Below are 15,119 nucleotides of genomic sequence, written 5' to 3' on the forward strand. Positions count from 1 at the left end.
CAAAATGGAACGCTGTCTAATCTGAAGCAAAAAAGCATGGTCTTCAAACACACCTAAAAAACATTTGAGGAGGACACTAACAAGTCGACAGCCTCTGTTTGAGCCTGATGTTCAGGAAGCAAAGCAGTGAAGCAAGACCGCTGTATACGTGCAGTGCAAACAACTGTAGGTAGCAGCACACATCTTTGTTAGGTGGACAAAATCTTTGCCAGTTACATGTCCATTTGCTAGGAAGAGTTTAGCTGGCTAATTGTCAGAGAGTTTCTTTATGTGCTCTTAAAGAAACCTTATAGATTGCTACCAATAGAATGAGAAATGGACACCAGAAAGCGGTTTATTTTGAGAAAGCAGTGTTCCGGTTCATGCACTTCATAAGAGGAGTACTTTTTACTCCTGTATGCATGGGGCTTGGTCATTAAGCAGCTTTCTCCACAGCATCATAATTTACCCGTGACGCTTGTGTAAATAACAAACATGATAACCTAGGAAGACTTGCTTTGCTTAATTTCCAGATGTTTCAGAGTTGTTGCTGTGTTTTATTCCTTAACTTTCTACCGTGATCTGCAGCTGTATTGCGCTACAGTAGTGGGATTTCCCTCTTACGTAAAACTCTTGGATTCCCCCAAAGTACAAGTGCATGTGAGGACAGTCGATATTTTACATTGGCGTGTATAAATTGGTATAGTTTAAAATGTATGTGCTTTTCCCACTGTACTCCCAAGAAATGTTGAATTATTTCTGCTGTGTTGACTTGTTGTTTAGCTCGATATTATGACGTTAGTTTTCCAGTCTGTTCCACGCACATAAGCACTCCTCAAAAACCTGTTAGAATGCCGCTTATGTGTGTACATGGCTACATAAGCAGCTTTCTCTGGGAGAAACCTAGGTGTGTTAAACTGCTTTCTCTTAAACCCTTAAACGGCATAAGTAAATCGGTGTTCTCGTTTACATGACGTTTCAGAATGCAGCTTTCTGCAAAAACTGTGCTGAAGGCAAGCCCATATTTTTAACAGGATTATGAAATGTAAATTTATTCATTTAAATGTGTATCACTGTGTCATGTGTTATGTTTTCCTGGCAATAAAAACGAAAGAAAACAGAATTATTCTTTATGGAAGCATCAAATTAAATATTGTAAAAGATTTAAACAAGAATCACAATTTTACATTACATATATTAGACTGGAAATATTGTGACCACATTATTTGTAAGTGTTTCAGGTTTACACTACATGTAATAACCATGTAATAACCATGTAATAACATGTAATGAACTCTATGCAGTTCAAAACTGTAGGTTATTTGCTTTGTTATTTTTGTCTGTCTTAGTTTTTTTTTTTTTTTTTTTTTGCCAATAACCAATGTAACCCCAAAGCTCGATAACATTGATTCTTTACATTTATATGTAAATAGCATCTGCAAACAGCATGGCTTTTCGCACCCTAATAGTCTATTGGCAACATAGAAATATAAAAGAAACTGCATTTAAGAATGTTGCTCTAGTGGTGTGGGTCGTAACGCTAGTGTTCTTGGACCTTGTCGACCCGACTTCGATTCTGCATTTGTCACTTAAATATTCTCATTTCCTGTCTCCACTCTTAATATTTTCTTTAATAATACTTATAATAATACATACACATTTTTGGTTGAAAAATATAGATTTGATTAAATTAACCATGGTGTTACTATAGTAATATGGTGTTAATATATTAACCAATGTTTTATTTTGTGGTTACAATTATTTCACTACATAATACCCTGGTGATACTATGGTTAATGTATCTGTAGAGGATACATCAGGACAGATCCGTGTTACTACCATTCTTTTCATCCAAATTTAATGTAATCGAAGACACACTTTTAGTGTTTTCAAAAGCACCGGTACTTTATTTATTTTAGTCGGTACTAAAATAAAAAAGATGTAACAATACCAGTGTTTGTGCAGTACTGGTAGAACTTCGGTCCCAGCACGCAGTATGACTGACACATGACTGCTTTTAAATGCTCATATGCTTATGTGAGCATGTGCTCTGTTACTCCTTTTACACTGAAATGCACAATAATAATCACATTAAAATGTGATTATTAAACTCATACACTGGGAACTCCATTCACATTGAGAATCATTTGCATTGTATGAGATAAAAAAACAGAGCACTAATCCACTGTGAAGCACATGTAGACTATATATTTATTGAATTAAATCACATAATTTGTGCTTTAATGATCTGTACACAATTGGCCATGTAGCAAACTGTTTATTTTTCAGAAGAAGAAAGTTAAGCTTCTGTCAAACTAAAAGCACGATTCAAAATAAAAGCTAGATGCCTGAAATCGAAGAAATTAAAACAAAGATATATTACAACTGTATTGTAAAATGTAATATTCATTGTAGTAGTATTAATAATGATAATAATAGTTTTTATAATAATACAATTTGGGGGGAAAAAATTATTCAGTAGCGCCCTAATTAAAAACACTTAAGCAATGCATACTTAATTTAGAAACACTTGAAGAAAACATGCCTTTCTTTAAATGTAATATTTACATTGAAATTGAACTTTAAATAGGCTAAAGTAGTGTGTTCAATAACATATTTTTGCTGTGGTATCGAAACTGGTATCGAAAGCAGTGAAATTTCACTGGTATTGGTACCAACTACTGACATTTTGATATCATATTATTTTTTATGTTTTAATTTACTTTTAAGTCATTTATATAAAAAATTATTATTTATACATTTTATGAATATTTATGGGAGGGGAAATGGCTAATTGGGCCCAATTTGGACATTTTCACTTAGGGGTGTACTCACTTTTCTTTGCCAGTGGTTAAGACATTAATGGCTGTGTATTGAGTTGTTTTGAGGGGACAGCAAATTTACACTGTAAATAAGCTGTACACTCACTACTTTACATTGTAGCAAAGTGTCATTTCTTCAGTGTTGTTACATGAAAAGATATAATCAAATATTTACAAAAATGTGAGGGGTGTACTCACTTTTGTGAGATACTGTATATAGTAGATATTTATTTTTGTCAATAAACCACACATCATAAGATTATTAAGTTAAGTCATTTTTATTTGTATAGCACTTTTTATAGTACTCATTTCAAAGCAGCTTTACAGAAAATTATGTTTTAACAGAAAAAGAAGCTGTAATTTAGTAATATTTTTAATAGTGCGGTTTAATAAAAAGCATAAATGTAAATTGTGACTGAAAGCGTCATGAAATGCTCTTTAAAAATAATGTTCCTTGAGGTTAGCTAGCTTAATGTTTTGCACAATAAATTGTCAATTATTTGTAAAACATGATCATTTTCTATCCTCATTCTGACCCTCTGTTCAGAAACGCTTGGTTTTAGGCTCCTTCTCCTTTAAAACTTGAAAGTAAACGCCCACTGTTCTAATTACCTACGGTCATTGCATCGAATAAATAGTATCCACACTCCCTGCTGTGTATATTAGTATATTACTATACCAGAATATATTTAAATTCTCTCCGCTTTCTACACACAAACAATTATTCAACTCAAACAAATATTCTTTATACATTTATATATATTGATTTCTTAAGCAGTGGTGATTTTAATCCCAACCCCAAAATCACTCACTGTCTTGTTATATTGTATTTTGGCTGTATTTTACAGTTGAAGTCAGAAGTTTACATACACTTAGTGTAATGTTTGGTGTGCTGGTGTGGAACAGAGGAGACGCAGAAGTAGAGTCTTTGAATCTTTTAACCCTCTGGGGTCTGAGGGTGTTTTGGGCCCTGGAGAAGTTTTGACATGTCTTTACATTTGTGCTTTTTTCAGTTGCTTAAAAACCCATCAACGGCTAAAGTCTGATAAAACTGTATTCAGCACAAACTGGGCTACAATAATTTGTGAGCAACATGTGTGTACGTGTTTGTATTTTTGAGAAAATAACGTTTATGCATAGTTTTGGAAAAATATTTGCCACTAGCCTTTTGAGAAGAGGGTTTTTGCTACAAAATGATGTGAAAACCGTCCTGATCATTCATTCATACAAAACAATATAGTAATTGAACTTTTGTAAGACACTTTTAGTGTTAGAAAGGTCATATGTGAGGAGGTGTGAACTATAATGAATATTGATTGTTTTTCACCTGAGGAGACCCCTCCCCTGGGCCTGTCAATGAGGAATGTGACAGAAAGAGAATGAATGTGAGGAGACTTAACAGCATTTAAATGTAACTAAAACTTGCATATTAGGACATATTTCAAATTTCAATACTCTGTTTCCAGACTTGCCAGCCAGGATTCAGTCCCACTAGTAAAATATGTACATGTTTATATAAAATAGCATGTCAACTAATGAAAACTAAATGACTTACTCATCCGAAATTGTATCCTTGGCTGGATCAAGTCTCTCTTCAAAATACAAACGTTCACCCTTATTATTTTCTTTATTTTACAAAAGCACAAGGTTTTGTTGTTATTGTGAGTGTACACAAATAAAAGTAGACACTTTATAATCTCTAATGATGTCTTACACTTATCTGTATGCCCCAAAATGACTTATGTTGTTTCCGCTGTAATGACGAAAAATCCAGCAGGACGCGCCAGTGCGTCCGTCGACCCCAGAGGGTTAATTACAAACACAGGAGTAGAACATTCGCTGGAGAGGAAACAAACGCATTAACAAACATATCCATTCAAACATAACAATTCAAGGACTGACAAAACTTAACAAAACTAGAGGGTATATATACACTTGGAAACTTGAGGGAACACACAGATGGGGATAACGATGGAGTGATTAGGGCAGTGGATTCTGGGAAATGTAGTGCAGGAGAAAACTTCAAAATAAGAGTCCTTGAACACAGTGGAGACAAACTGCAGCCACAGGGCAGGGACTGGGTCTGGAGGCCTGGGAGGTGGCTACATGGCAGGGACAAGGTCAGGAAGTGGAACTGCTGAAGGAGGAGACTCTGGGGAAGCGGGTGGAGCCACAGAAGACACAGAGGACGGAGCCGAGGTAGAGTCCGAGGGCGGAGCCGAGGGTGGTGGAGCCAAGGGAGACTTAAGGAGAGGAACTGAAGGCAGAGCCATGGAAGACTCTGGGGCGGAGCCAATGGAAGCAGAGCCATGGAAGAGTCCGAGGGCAGAGCCGAGAGAGGAGCCCAGGGAGATGGATCCGTGGAAGACTCTGGGGGCAGAGCTATGGAAGAAACATTGAGAGGCTTGAGGGGCGGAGCCGTGAGAGGCTCGATGGGTGGAGCCGTAGAAGAGAGCACTGGCAGAGACTGGGGGATGACTTCCATGGTAGTGAGCACTGGCAGAGACTGAGGAGAAGGTGCCCTCTTCCTTCTCTTTCTACTTCGGCCATCAGGGAGTGTGGTTACAGGGACAGTCGAGGCTAAAGGCGCTGGCTCTGGGACGATTGAGGCTACAGGCACAGAGAGTGGTCCTTGTAGTGCACCAAATTTCCTTGTTCGAGGAGTAGGATTTGAACGGCTGGTAAATCCATTTATGGGGTCAGTCCTTCTGTAACGTTTGGTGCACAAGGAGTGGAAGAGGAGACGCAGGAGTAGAGTCTTTGCATCTTTTAATTACAAACACTGGAGTAGGACTTTCTCTGGAGAGGAAACTAATGCATTAACAAACATATCCATTCAAACATAACAATTCAAGGACTGATAAAACTTAACAAAACTAGAGGGTATCTATACACTTGGAAACTTAATGAGGGAATGACACACAGGTGAGGATAACGATGGAGTGATTACGGCAGTGGATTCTGGGAAATGTAGTGCAGGAGAAAACTTCAAAATAACACGGTGGAGACAAACTGTGACACTTAGGTTGAAGTCTGTAAAACTATTTTTTTTTACCACTCAGATTTAAAATTAACAAACTAGATTTGGCAAGTCTTATAGGACATCTACTTTGTGCATGACACAACCAATTTTTCCAACAATTGTTTACAGACAAATTATTTCACTTCTAATTGACTATATCAAAATTCCAGTCGGTCTGAAGTTTACATACAAGTTAACTGTGCCTTTAAGGAGCTTGGAAAATTTCTAGAAAATGATGTCAAGCCTTTAGACAATTAGCCAATTAGCTTCTGATTGGAGCTGTACAAGTGGATGTATTTTAAGGCGTACCTACAAAATATTTGCTTGACATCATGGGAAAATCTAAAGAAATCAGCCAAGACCTCAGAAAAACAATTGTGGACCCCCATAAGTCTGGTTCATCCTAGGGAACAATTTCCAAATGCCTGAAGGTACCATGTTCATCACCACGCAGCCATCATACCACTCAGGAACGAGACACATTCTGTCTCCTATAGATGGACGTAGTTTGGTGCAAAAAGGCAATTCAGTCCCAGAACAACAGCAAAGGACCTTGTGAACATGCTGGAGGAAACAGGTAGACAAGTATCTATATCCACAGGAAAACAAGTCCTATATTGTCATAACCTGAAAGGCTGCTCAGCAAGGAAGAAGCCACAGCTCCAAACTGCCATAAAAATCCAGACTACAGTTTGCAAGTGCACATGTGAAAAAGATCTTTGTTTTTGGAGAAATGTCCTCTGGTCTGATGAAACCAAAATGTAACTTCTTGGCCATAATGGCCATCGTTATGTTTGGAGGAAAAAGGGTGAGGCTTGCAAGATGAAGAACACCATAATCAACCTTGAAGCAAGAGGCAGGATCATGTTGTGGGAGTGCTTTGCTGCTGGGGGGACTGGTGCACTTCACAAAATAGATCATGATGGAAGGAAAATAATGTGCATCTATTGAAGCAACATCTCAAGACATCAGCCAAAAAGTTAAAGCTTGGTCGCATTCCAAATGACAATGACACCAAGGATACCTCCAAAATGTTGACAAAATGGCTTAAGGACAACAAAGTCAAGGTATTGGAGTGGCCATCACAAAGCCCTGACCTCAATCCGATAGAAGATTTCTTGGCAGAACTGAAAAAGCATGTTTGAGCATGGAGGCCTACAAACCTGATACAGTTACACCAGTTCTGTCTGGAGGAATGGGCCAAATTATTGTGAGAAGCTTGTAGAAGGCTACTCAAAACGTTTGACCCCAAAGTTAAACTATTTAAAGGCAAAGTGGATGTAAACTTCTTACCCACTGGGAATATGATGAAAGAAATAAAAGCTTAAATAAATAATTCTCTCTGCTACTATTCTGACTTTTATTTCACATTCTTAAAATAAAGTAGCGATCCCAACTGACCTAAGACAGAGTGTTTCTACGATTGTCAGGAATTGTAAAAAACGGAGTAAAAAAATGATTTTTATCCCCTTTTCTCCCAGTTTGACATGCCCGATTCCCACTACTTATGGCACTTTTTCACTGCATGTTACAGTTCAGATTGACTCTGTGTCTTCTCCTTGACTACTAACGAGAGGAACATCGGCACCTCGTTTATTGACCACGGCGTGGTTTAGTGCACAGCCATTTCTTTTTACAATTCGAAAGTCGCTTTAACAAATGATACTGCCATCGTTGTTGCTAAATTTAAAACTAGCAGGTTGATGTCCCGTGTCGCAAGTCCAGTGATGCTGGTAGTGACGATTCTCTTTGACCAATCAGTGATATGCAGGGTTTTGACATCACATTTAGTATCAGCTCAGCTCGCTTGGAACCTTGACCAAGGATGTACTAAAAAAAGTACCAGGTTCCAGGAACTATCCACAGTGGAAAACCCCCAAAAATGCAGAGTCGAGTCAAGCCGTACCTAATGATGAAATATCGAAGTCCCTCATTTCATCTGTTGTTGATTGCTCAATTGGAAACATCTTATTGTACTTTTCCACTGCACGTTACGGTCTCAACTCTGCTCGCTTTAGTTTTCTGAGCTTGCTTTTCCATTGCTGTTTAGTGCTGCCTCAATGTGGGACCAACGTGGCTCTACTACCGTGACATCATCTTAAATGCGACACAAACATTACTGACCATTAGTGCTGGGTATCGTTAAAAAATGTTCCATACTTTGTTAAAAAAAAAAAAACCTCAGCAGGAAAACAATGAACAACCGCTGGTTGGACGCTTGGTGGTACTATGGGATCATTTTCGGTAAACATGGTTAGGGTTAAGCCTACACAATAAAGCAAGACACCTTGATTTCAAACTTTGAAATTTATTTTTATTTTAACAAAGTTAAAATGAAACTGGAAAAAACTTTTTTGAAAGATGGCTTTACAAAAGTTGTGAACATCTCTCTGGCAAAGAAGCTTCATCTATGCGTTCTCTACCCCTGGGGTATTTCGATATCCAGGAAAATATATTGTGTGTGAATAAATTCGTTTTGTTCCCTCCTTCACGATATATATACATCCTATTACATTGGAAACCTCGGGGCTGAGGTATTAGTGAATATTCTTGCTTCATTTATTTTGCATTGAAAATTAAATAATTTATTTAAAAAACAAAAAGCTTAAATGAAATTCATTTCTAAATTTACATTGCACTCCAAACAAAATGAAAAAGCAAATAAATAAATAAATAATAAAGTGGTAAAATATTATATAGACTATATATAAGTAACCACCTTTCCATTTACCGTCAGGCAAGTATTCATCTAACCATGCAGCCGGAAAATGTAATTACTTACACAAATAAAGACATAAAAACAATTATAAATGTAAAAATTATAATGATAATGATAATCACTGAAATTTAAATCATGGTTCGTGGTGAGCATGTTTTTGTATTATTTTATACATTTTGTATTATTTTATATAGTTTGTATTATTTTACAGGCTGCAGAGTTGCGTTCACAATAAACTGCTCTGTGGAAATAAAGTGAACTGAACTCAAAGCACCTCCTGAACTGAGATGTCTGAGGTAATTTACAGCACTCATAAAAAATAAAAATTGGAAGGTAGAAACAAAGTGTGAGATCCTTAGATGCGCGTGTTCCACGAGACTGCACACCACTGTATCAGCGTTAGAACAGTGTTAGCAATGTTACTTATAACATTCTTTTTAATGCCTACTAGTCGACTTGGAAAATCTTTGGTTGGAGGCAGCACTAAAGTTTAGAGATGTTAGCACATACAGAGAAAGATAAATCATATAGTTGGCGCCTTAATGTATCCCTTTTGCAAAATCCTGAATTCCAACAAATATTAAAGGCTGAAATTAAAGTTTATATGGAGACCAACTGGTCCTCAGTATCCTCTGTGGGTATGGCTTGGGAGGCACTTAATGTGGTTCTTAGGGGTCGGATCATACAGTATGCCTCATTCACCAAAAAATCCAAAGCATGAAAACTTGCAAGACAGTCATACTTTAAGTCAGTGGGCAAAGCAGGGAAGCTTTTGGCAAGATATATAAAGCAGAGAGTTTTTCTACCATTCCCGCAGTGAAATCTGCTTGTGGTAATATATTCACCTAGGCCTTTGATATTAATAATGCTTATAAATAATTATATCTTGATCTCTATTGTTCCACATCTTCATTTTTAGATATTAGATATTAGAAAGTTTGTGGAACCATTAGAACTCCTTAAACTGATGACTGAGCAAAAAAATTATCTTGATTCTGAGATAACCTTGCAGGAGCTTGGCAAGGTAATTAAGGCCTTGCCTTCTGGCAAGGTTTCGGGGCCAGATGGCTTTGCCAATTAATTTTTTTTGATCTTATGCTACAGAACTGGCTCCACTTTTTGTATTGACTGGACTGTACACACAGACTGCCATTCTCCAGAGTGCTTTATTGCGCAACCTCCGTTTACAAGCAACATGAAGCAACACCGCTAAACGGCGCCCTCTGTTGGTTTACTGTTACAATAGTCAGTATCAGTACATCTCTCTTTTTTTTCAAGAACTTAACAATAACAATAACTTAAACAAGGTCTGTCAACTTTAACAGCACTTACTCATAATAACAGCAACAACAAAATAAACAAGTTAGTACTACACAATCTTGCTGCGTATTTCTAACATTAGCTGCACAAACTTTGTTGCATATAACTAAGTAAATACTAATTTTTTTTTTTTTTCCCAAACCTAACTTAACACTCTTCTATTAGTCTTTTAGGTTTCATTGTGTGACGACTGGGTCTTTCCCGACCTATCTCAGTGGAAGGTGAGTTTTTTGTGATGTTTTCAGTGACAGCTGTAGAGCTTGGAGAGTTTTTCTCTACTCGTGTTTGCTCAGTTGGTCCATCAGAGATAACTATGTCTGTACTTTCAATACAGGTGCTTGGCACTTTCAGCAGGTGACGGCGATTTCTTCGCAGTGTGTTACCATACTCAGTAAGTACCTCGTAGGATCTTGGTGTTGTCTTTTTGATGACCTTCGCTACAGGTCCCCATTTTCCATCACATCTGACACGTACCGTGTCCTTTTGTTCCAGTGGACATAACTGTTTGGCATTCCTGTCATAGGCTTTGCTCTGGCTGTTCTTCTTTGCATAATCTCCGTGTCTCTTTTGAAGCAGGTGTTCTGCTGAGGGTAGCCGTGTTCTCAGCTTCCTGTTCATGAGAATTTCTCCTGGAGACTGTCCACATTCAAGAGGGGATGCTCTGTAGTTTAGCAGTGCTAAATAAGGATCCTCTCCAGTCTCAGCAGCTTTCTTTAGCAGACGCTTTACAATCTGCACTCCTTTTTCAGCCAAGCCGTTTGACTGCGGGTACAGTGGACTTGATGTTATATGTTCAAACCCATAAATCTCTGCAAAGTCTCTGTAGTCCTGACTGCTGAACTGTGGTCCGTTGTCACTCACCACAGTCACCGGAATTCCATGTCTTGCGAAGATGGCTTTAGTGTGTTTTATCACCTGTTGTGCTGTTGTATTAGTCAGCATCGCCAGCTCTGGATAGTTTGACTTGTAGTCCATGATGACAAGGTAGTCCCTCCCTGCTAGGTGAAATAAGTCTGTACTGACCTTTCTCCATGGTTCCTCAGGTTTCCTGTGGGCCATCAGGGGTTCCTTAGTTTGCTGGTACCTGTGCCGCTGACAGTCTCGCAGCGCTGCACCAGTGCTTCAATGTCCCTGTTCATGTGTGGCCAATACATCAAAACTCTTGCAGGTCTCTTGCATTTCTCAATGCCTAAGTGTCCCTCATGCTTGAGTTTTGCCATTTGTGAGCGCATGGAGGTAGGTATGACAATCCGTTCGCCTCTCAATAGCACACCATGCACAACTGACAGCTCGTATTTAATGCTCTGATATGGGGTTGTCAACCTCTGATCTCCTGGCAGGTGGATTTTGTCTGTTACAGCTTGTAGCTCACTGTCGTCTGCCGTTGCTTCAGCAATCTGTCTCCATTTATCCTCAGACACTGGTAGGTGTTTTTGTATGCAGTCTACATGAACCTGTACATCATGTTCTGTGTTACTTGATCCTGTATGGCTCAAAGATGCTCTGCTGAGTGCATCTGCCATCACCAGGTGCTTCCCTGGAGTGAACTCAAACGTCAGACTGTATTTCTGGAGACGGAGCATTAACCATTGGATGCAAGGAGGAGCATCTCCTAGTGCCTTCGTTGAGATCGCTATCAGTGGTTTATGATCAGTCTCTAATACCACTTCTCTTCCATAAATGTATTCATGGAACTTTTCACATCCGAAAACTGCTCCTAATGTCTCTTTCTCTATTTGTGCATAGTTTCTTTCCACCTCAGTCATCGTTCGTGATGCATATGCCACTGGAAACCATGCCAAATCGTGTTTTTGAAGCAGAACTGCTCCTAGTCCATCCTTTGAAGCATCAGTAGATACTTTCACTGGAAGCTCAGGATCAAAGAATTTCAGTACCGGTTCTCTAACTAAGCTGTTCTTGAGCATGTCCCATTCTGTCACATGTTCATGCTCCCATCGCCACTCAGTTCCGCTTTCCAGCAAGCTACGCAATGCCTTTGTGTTAGCCGACAGATTTGGAATAAATCTTCCCACATAGTTGACTAAGCCTAATGCACGTTGCAGCTCTGTCTTTTCTTTGGGTTGTGGCATTTCTTTTATAGCTCTTATTTTTTCAAGGTCTGGCTGTATCCCTGCAGCAGATAGTCTGTCTCCCAGGTAAGTAATGTCTCTCACCTCAAACTGACACTTTTGCTTGTTCAGTTTCAGTCCTGTTTTTCGTGCTCGTGCCATCCCTTTTCTCCGTCGTTCATCATGTTCTTCCCTTGTAGCACCCCATACGACTACATCATCCAGGAAGACTCCCACACCTTCCATGCCATCGAACATTTGTTGTACTGTCCTGTGGAAAACCTCTGGAGCTGAGGCAATTCCAAAAGGCATGCGTAGGAAGCAATGTCTACCGAAGGGAGTGTTAAATGTGCACAATGCTGCTCTTTCCTCATCCAGTTTAACTTGGTAGAACCCTGATGATGCATCAAGCTTGGAAAAGAACTGTGCACCAGCCATTGCGCTTGTGATGTCTGATTTAGTTGGCAGCCTAAAGTGCTCTCTTTTGATCCATTTGTTCAGATCTCTTTGATCGATACAAAGTCTCAAATCACCGTTCTTTTTTTCCACAATGACGAGAGAATTAACCCAGTCAGTAGGTTCTTCTACTTTTCTCACTATCCCTTTGTCTATCAAGGATTTCAATTCTTTTCTCAGTCTTTCTTTCAGGGCTAATGGCACTTTTCTTGCTGCATGGATAACTGGTTCTGCATTTTCTTTCAGCTGTATTTTGTACTGATTAGGTAAGCAACCGATACCCTGGAATACATCCTTGTACTCTCTCATTTTCTCAGCGGTAGAATCTGCACATATGTCCATCCGTTTGCTGTGTGCTGCGCCCCTAGTAGTCACTAGAGCGCTATCAATGACATGAACTCTCTTTATAAGCCCAAGTCCTTCACTTGCTTTCAGACCTAAAATCGGCTGTCTATCCTCCTCTACTAGAACAAACAGTGCATTTATGGTGCGTCCTTCTCCTGAAAGACTCGCTCTGAAAACACCCATATGTGGAATCGGCTGATCGTTAAATGCCCTTAAGTCCAATTTCTTTGGTCTCACTTTTGGCTTAATGTTCATCTTATTATAGTTTTTTCTCGGCAGGACATTTACTTGTGCACCTGTGTCGATTTTCATTGGCACTGTCACACCATCCACCATCAAAGGTGCTATCCATTCATCATCATTACTGTCCATATTAGTCAGAATTGCTGCTTCGACATACAGTGGTTCTCAGTCCTCACTGTCACTTTCTTCTTGTTTCTGTCCGACGACATGTACCCTTTTCTTTGTGAGACAGGACCTGGCAAAATTATTTTTCCCTCCACACTTTCGACATTCTTTGCCATAAGCTGGACATTCTTTTGGAGCATGTTTACTTCCACAACTCTCACAGTCTCTGCCCTGTGGTTTCCATTTGGATTTTTGTGGCTGTCGCTTATCAAATCTCTTTTTGTGTTTTTGCACCGTATCAACAGCAGCAGTTTCACTTTCGTTTTCAAATGATTTCAATTGCATCTTCGTACTTTCTGCAGCCTGACAAATACCAACTGCTTTCTCAATGGTAAGTTCTGTTTCTTTTAATAACAGCATCCTTACTCTCTTGTCCTGCACTCCTATTACAATCTGATCCCTTATCATGGAGTCGCACAGTGTCTGTCACATACTGTTCTATTGATTCAGTCTCTTTTTGCATTCTTTTCCTGAAGACATACTGTTCATATGTTTCATTCTTTCTCGGCGTGCAGTAATCCTCAAACTCGCTCAGTACCGCGGGCAGCGTGATTCTTTCCTCTTCCGAAAAGACGAACGTGTTGTATACATCCAGCGCAGCCCGTCCAGCTACAGTTAGCAACAGAGCTATCTTCCGTCGATCGTTTCCTTCGTCAAGCCCAATAGCTAACAAATAAAGCTCAAAATTTTGCCTAAAGGCTTTCCAGTTAGCGTGGACGTTACCCTTCAGCTTCAACTCGTCCGGTGGGCATATATTATTCATTACACTCATGTTTTACGAGTTTACTCCTGGTACCATGTATTGACTGGACTGTACACACAGACTGCCATTCTCCAGAGTGCTTTATTGCTCAGCCTCCGTTTACAAGCAACATGAAGCAACACCACTAAATGGTGCCCTCTGTTGGTTGACTGTTACAATAGTCAGTATCAGTACACTTTTGTCAGAAGTTTATATGGAATCATTAAAGAATGGAAAGCTTCCGCCAACCAGGACACAAACCCGGATCAGTTTTGATTCTTAAAAAGGACAAAGATCCAAGTGAGTGTAAGAGTTACCGTCCAATTTCCCTGAACCAGCTAGATTAAAAAATTCTGGCTAACAGATTAAGTAAAGTTATGACATCTCTTATACATATACAGTGCATCCGGAAAGTATTCAGAGCACTTCACTTTTTCCACATTTTGTTATGTTACAGCCTTATTCCAAAATGGATTAAATCAAGGACATTCGCAGAATTGTCCCGTAGCCACTCCTTTGTTATCTTGGCTGTGTGCTTAGGGTTGTTGTCCTGTTGGAAGATGAACCTTCGCCCCAGTCTGTGGTCCAGAGCGCTCTGGAGCAGGTTTTCATCAAGAATGTCTCTGTACATTGCTGTATTCATCTTTCCCTCGATCCTGACTAGTCTCCCAGTTCCTGCCGCTGAAAAACATCCCCACAGCATGATGCTGCCACCACCATGCTTCACTGTAGGGATGGTATTGGCCAGGTGATGAGCGGTGCCTGGTTTCCTCCAGACATGACGCTTGCCATTCAGGCCAAAGAGTTCAATCTTTGTTTCATCAGACCAGAGAATTTTGTTTCTCATGGTCTGAGAGTCCTTCAGGTGCCTTTTAGCAAACTCCAGGTGGGCTGTCATGTGGCTTTTATTGAGGAGTAGCTTCCGTCTGGCCACTCTACCATACAGCCCTGATTGGTGGAGTGCTGCAGAGATGGTTGTTCTTCTGGATGGTTCTCCTCTCTCCACAGAGAAATGCTGGAGCTCTGTCAGAGTGACCAATGGGTTCTTGGTCACCTCCCTGACTTTGGCGGGACGAAGAAGAGTCCTGGTGGTTTCAATTTTCTTCCATTTACGGATGATGGAGGCCACTGTGCTCATTGGGACCTTCAATGCTGCAGAATTTTTTCTGTACACTTCCCCAGATCTGTCCCTCGATACAATCCTGTCTCGGAGGTCTACAGACAATTCCTTGGACTT

At 39.6% G+C, this 15,119-nt stretch overlaps 1 protein-coding gene across 2 annotated transcripts in view; it reads left to right on the plus strand.

The window, feature by feature from the left end:
* The window catches only part of LOC127634678 (guanine nucleotide-binding protein G(olf) subunit alpha-like), a 149,997-nt gene that overhangs the window by 52,330 nt on the left and 82,548 nt on the right, over window positions 1–15,119 (plus strand). The window lies entirely within an intron of this gene.

This window comes from Xyrauchen texanus, chromosome 41 (genome assembly GCF_025860055.1).
Source record: "Xyrauchen texanus isolate HMW12.3.18 chromosome 41, RBS_HiC_50CHRs, whole genome shotgun sequence".
Classification (NCBI taxonomy): domain Eukaryota; kingdom Metazoa; phylum Chordata; class Actinopteri; order Cypriniformes; family Catostomidae; genus Xyrauchen; species Xyrauchen texanus.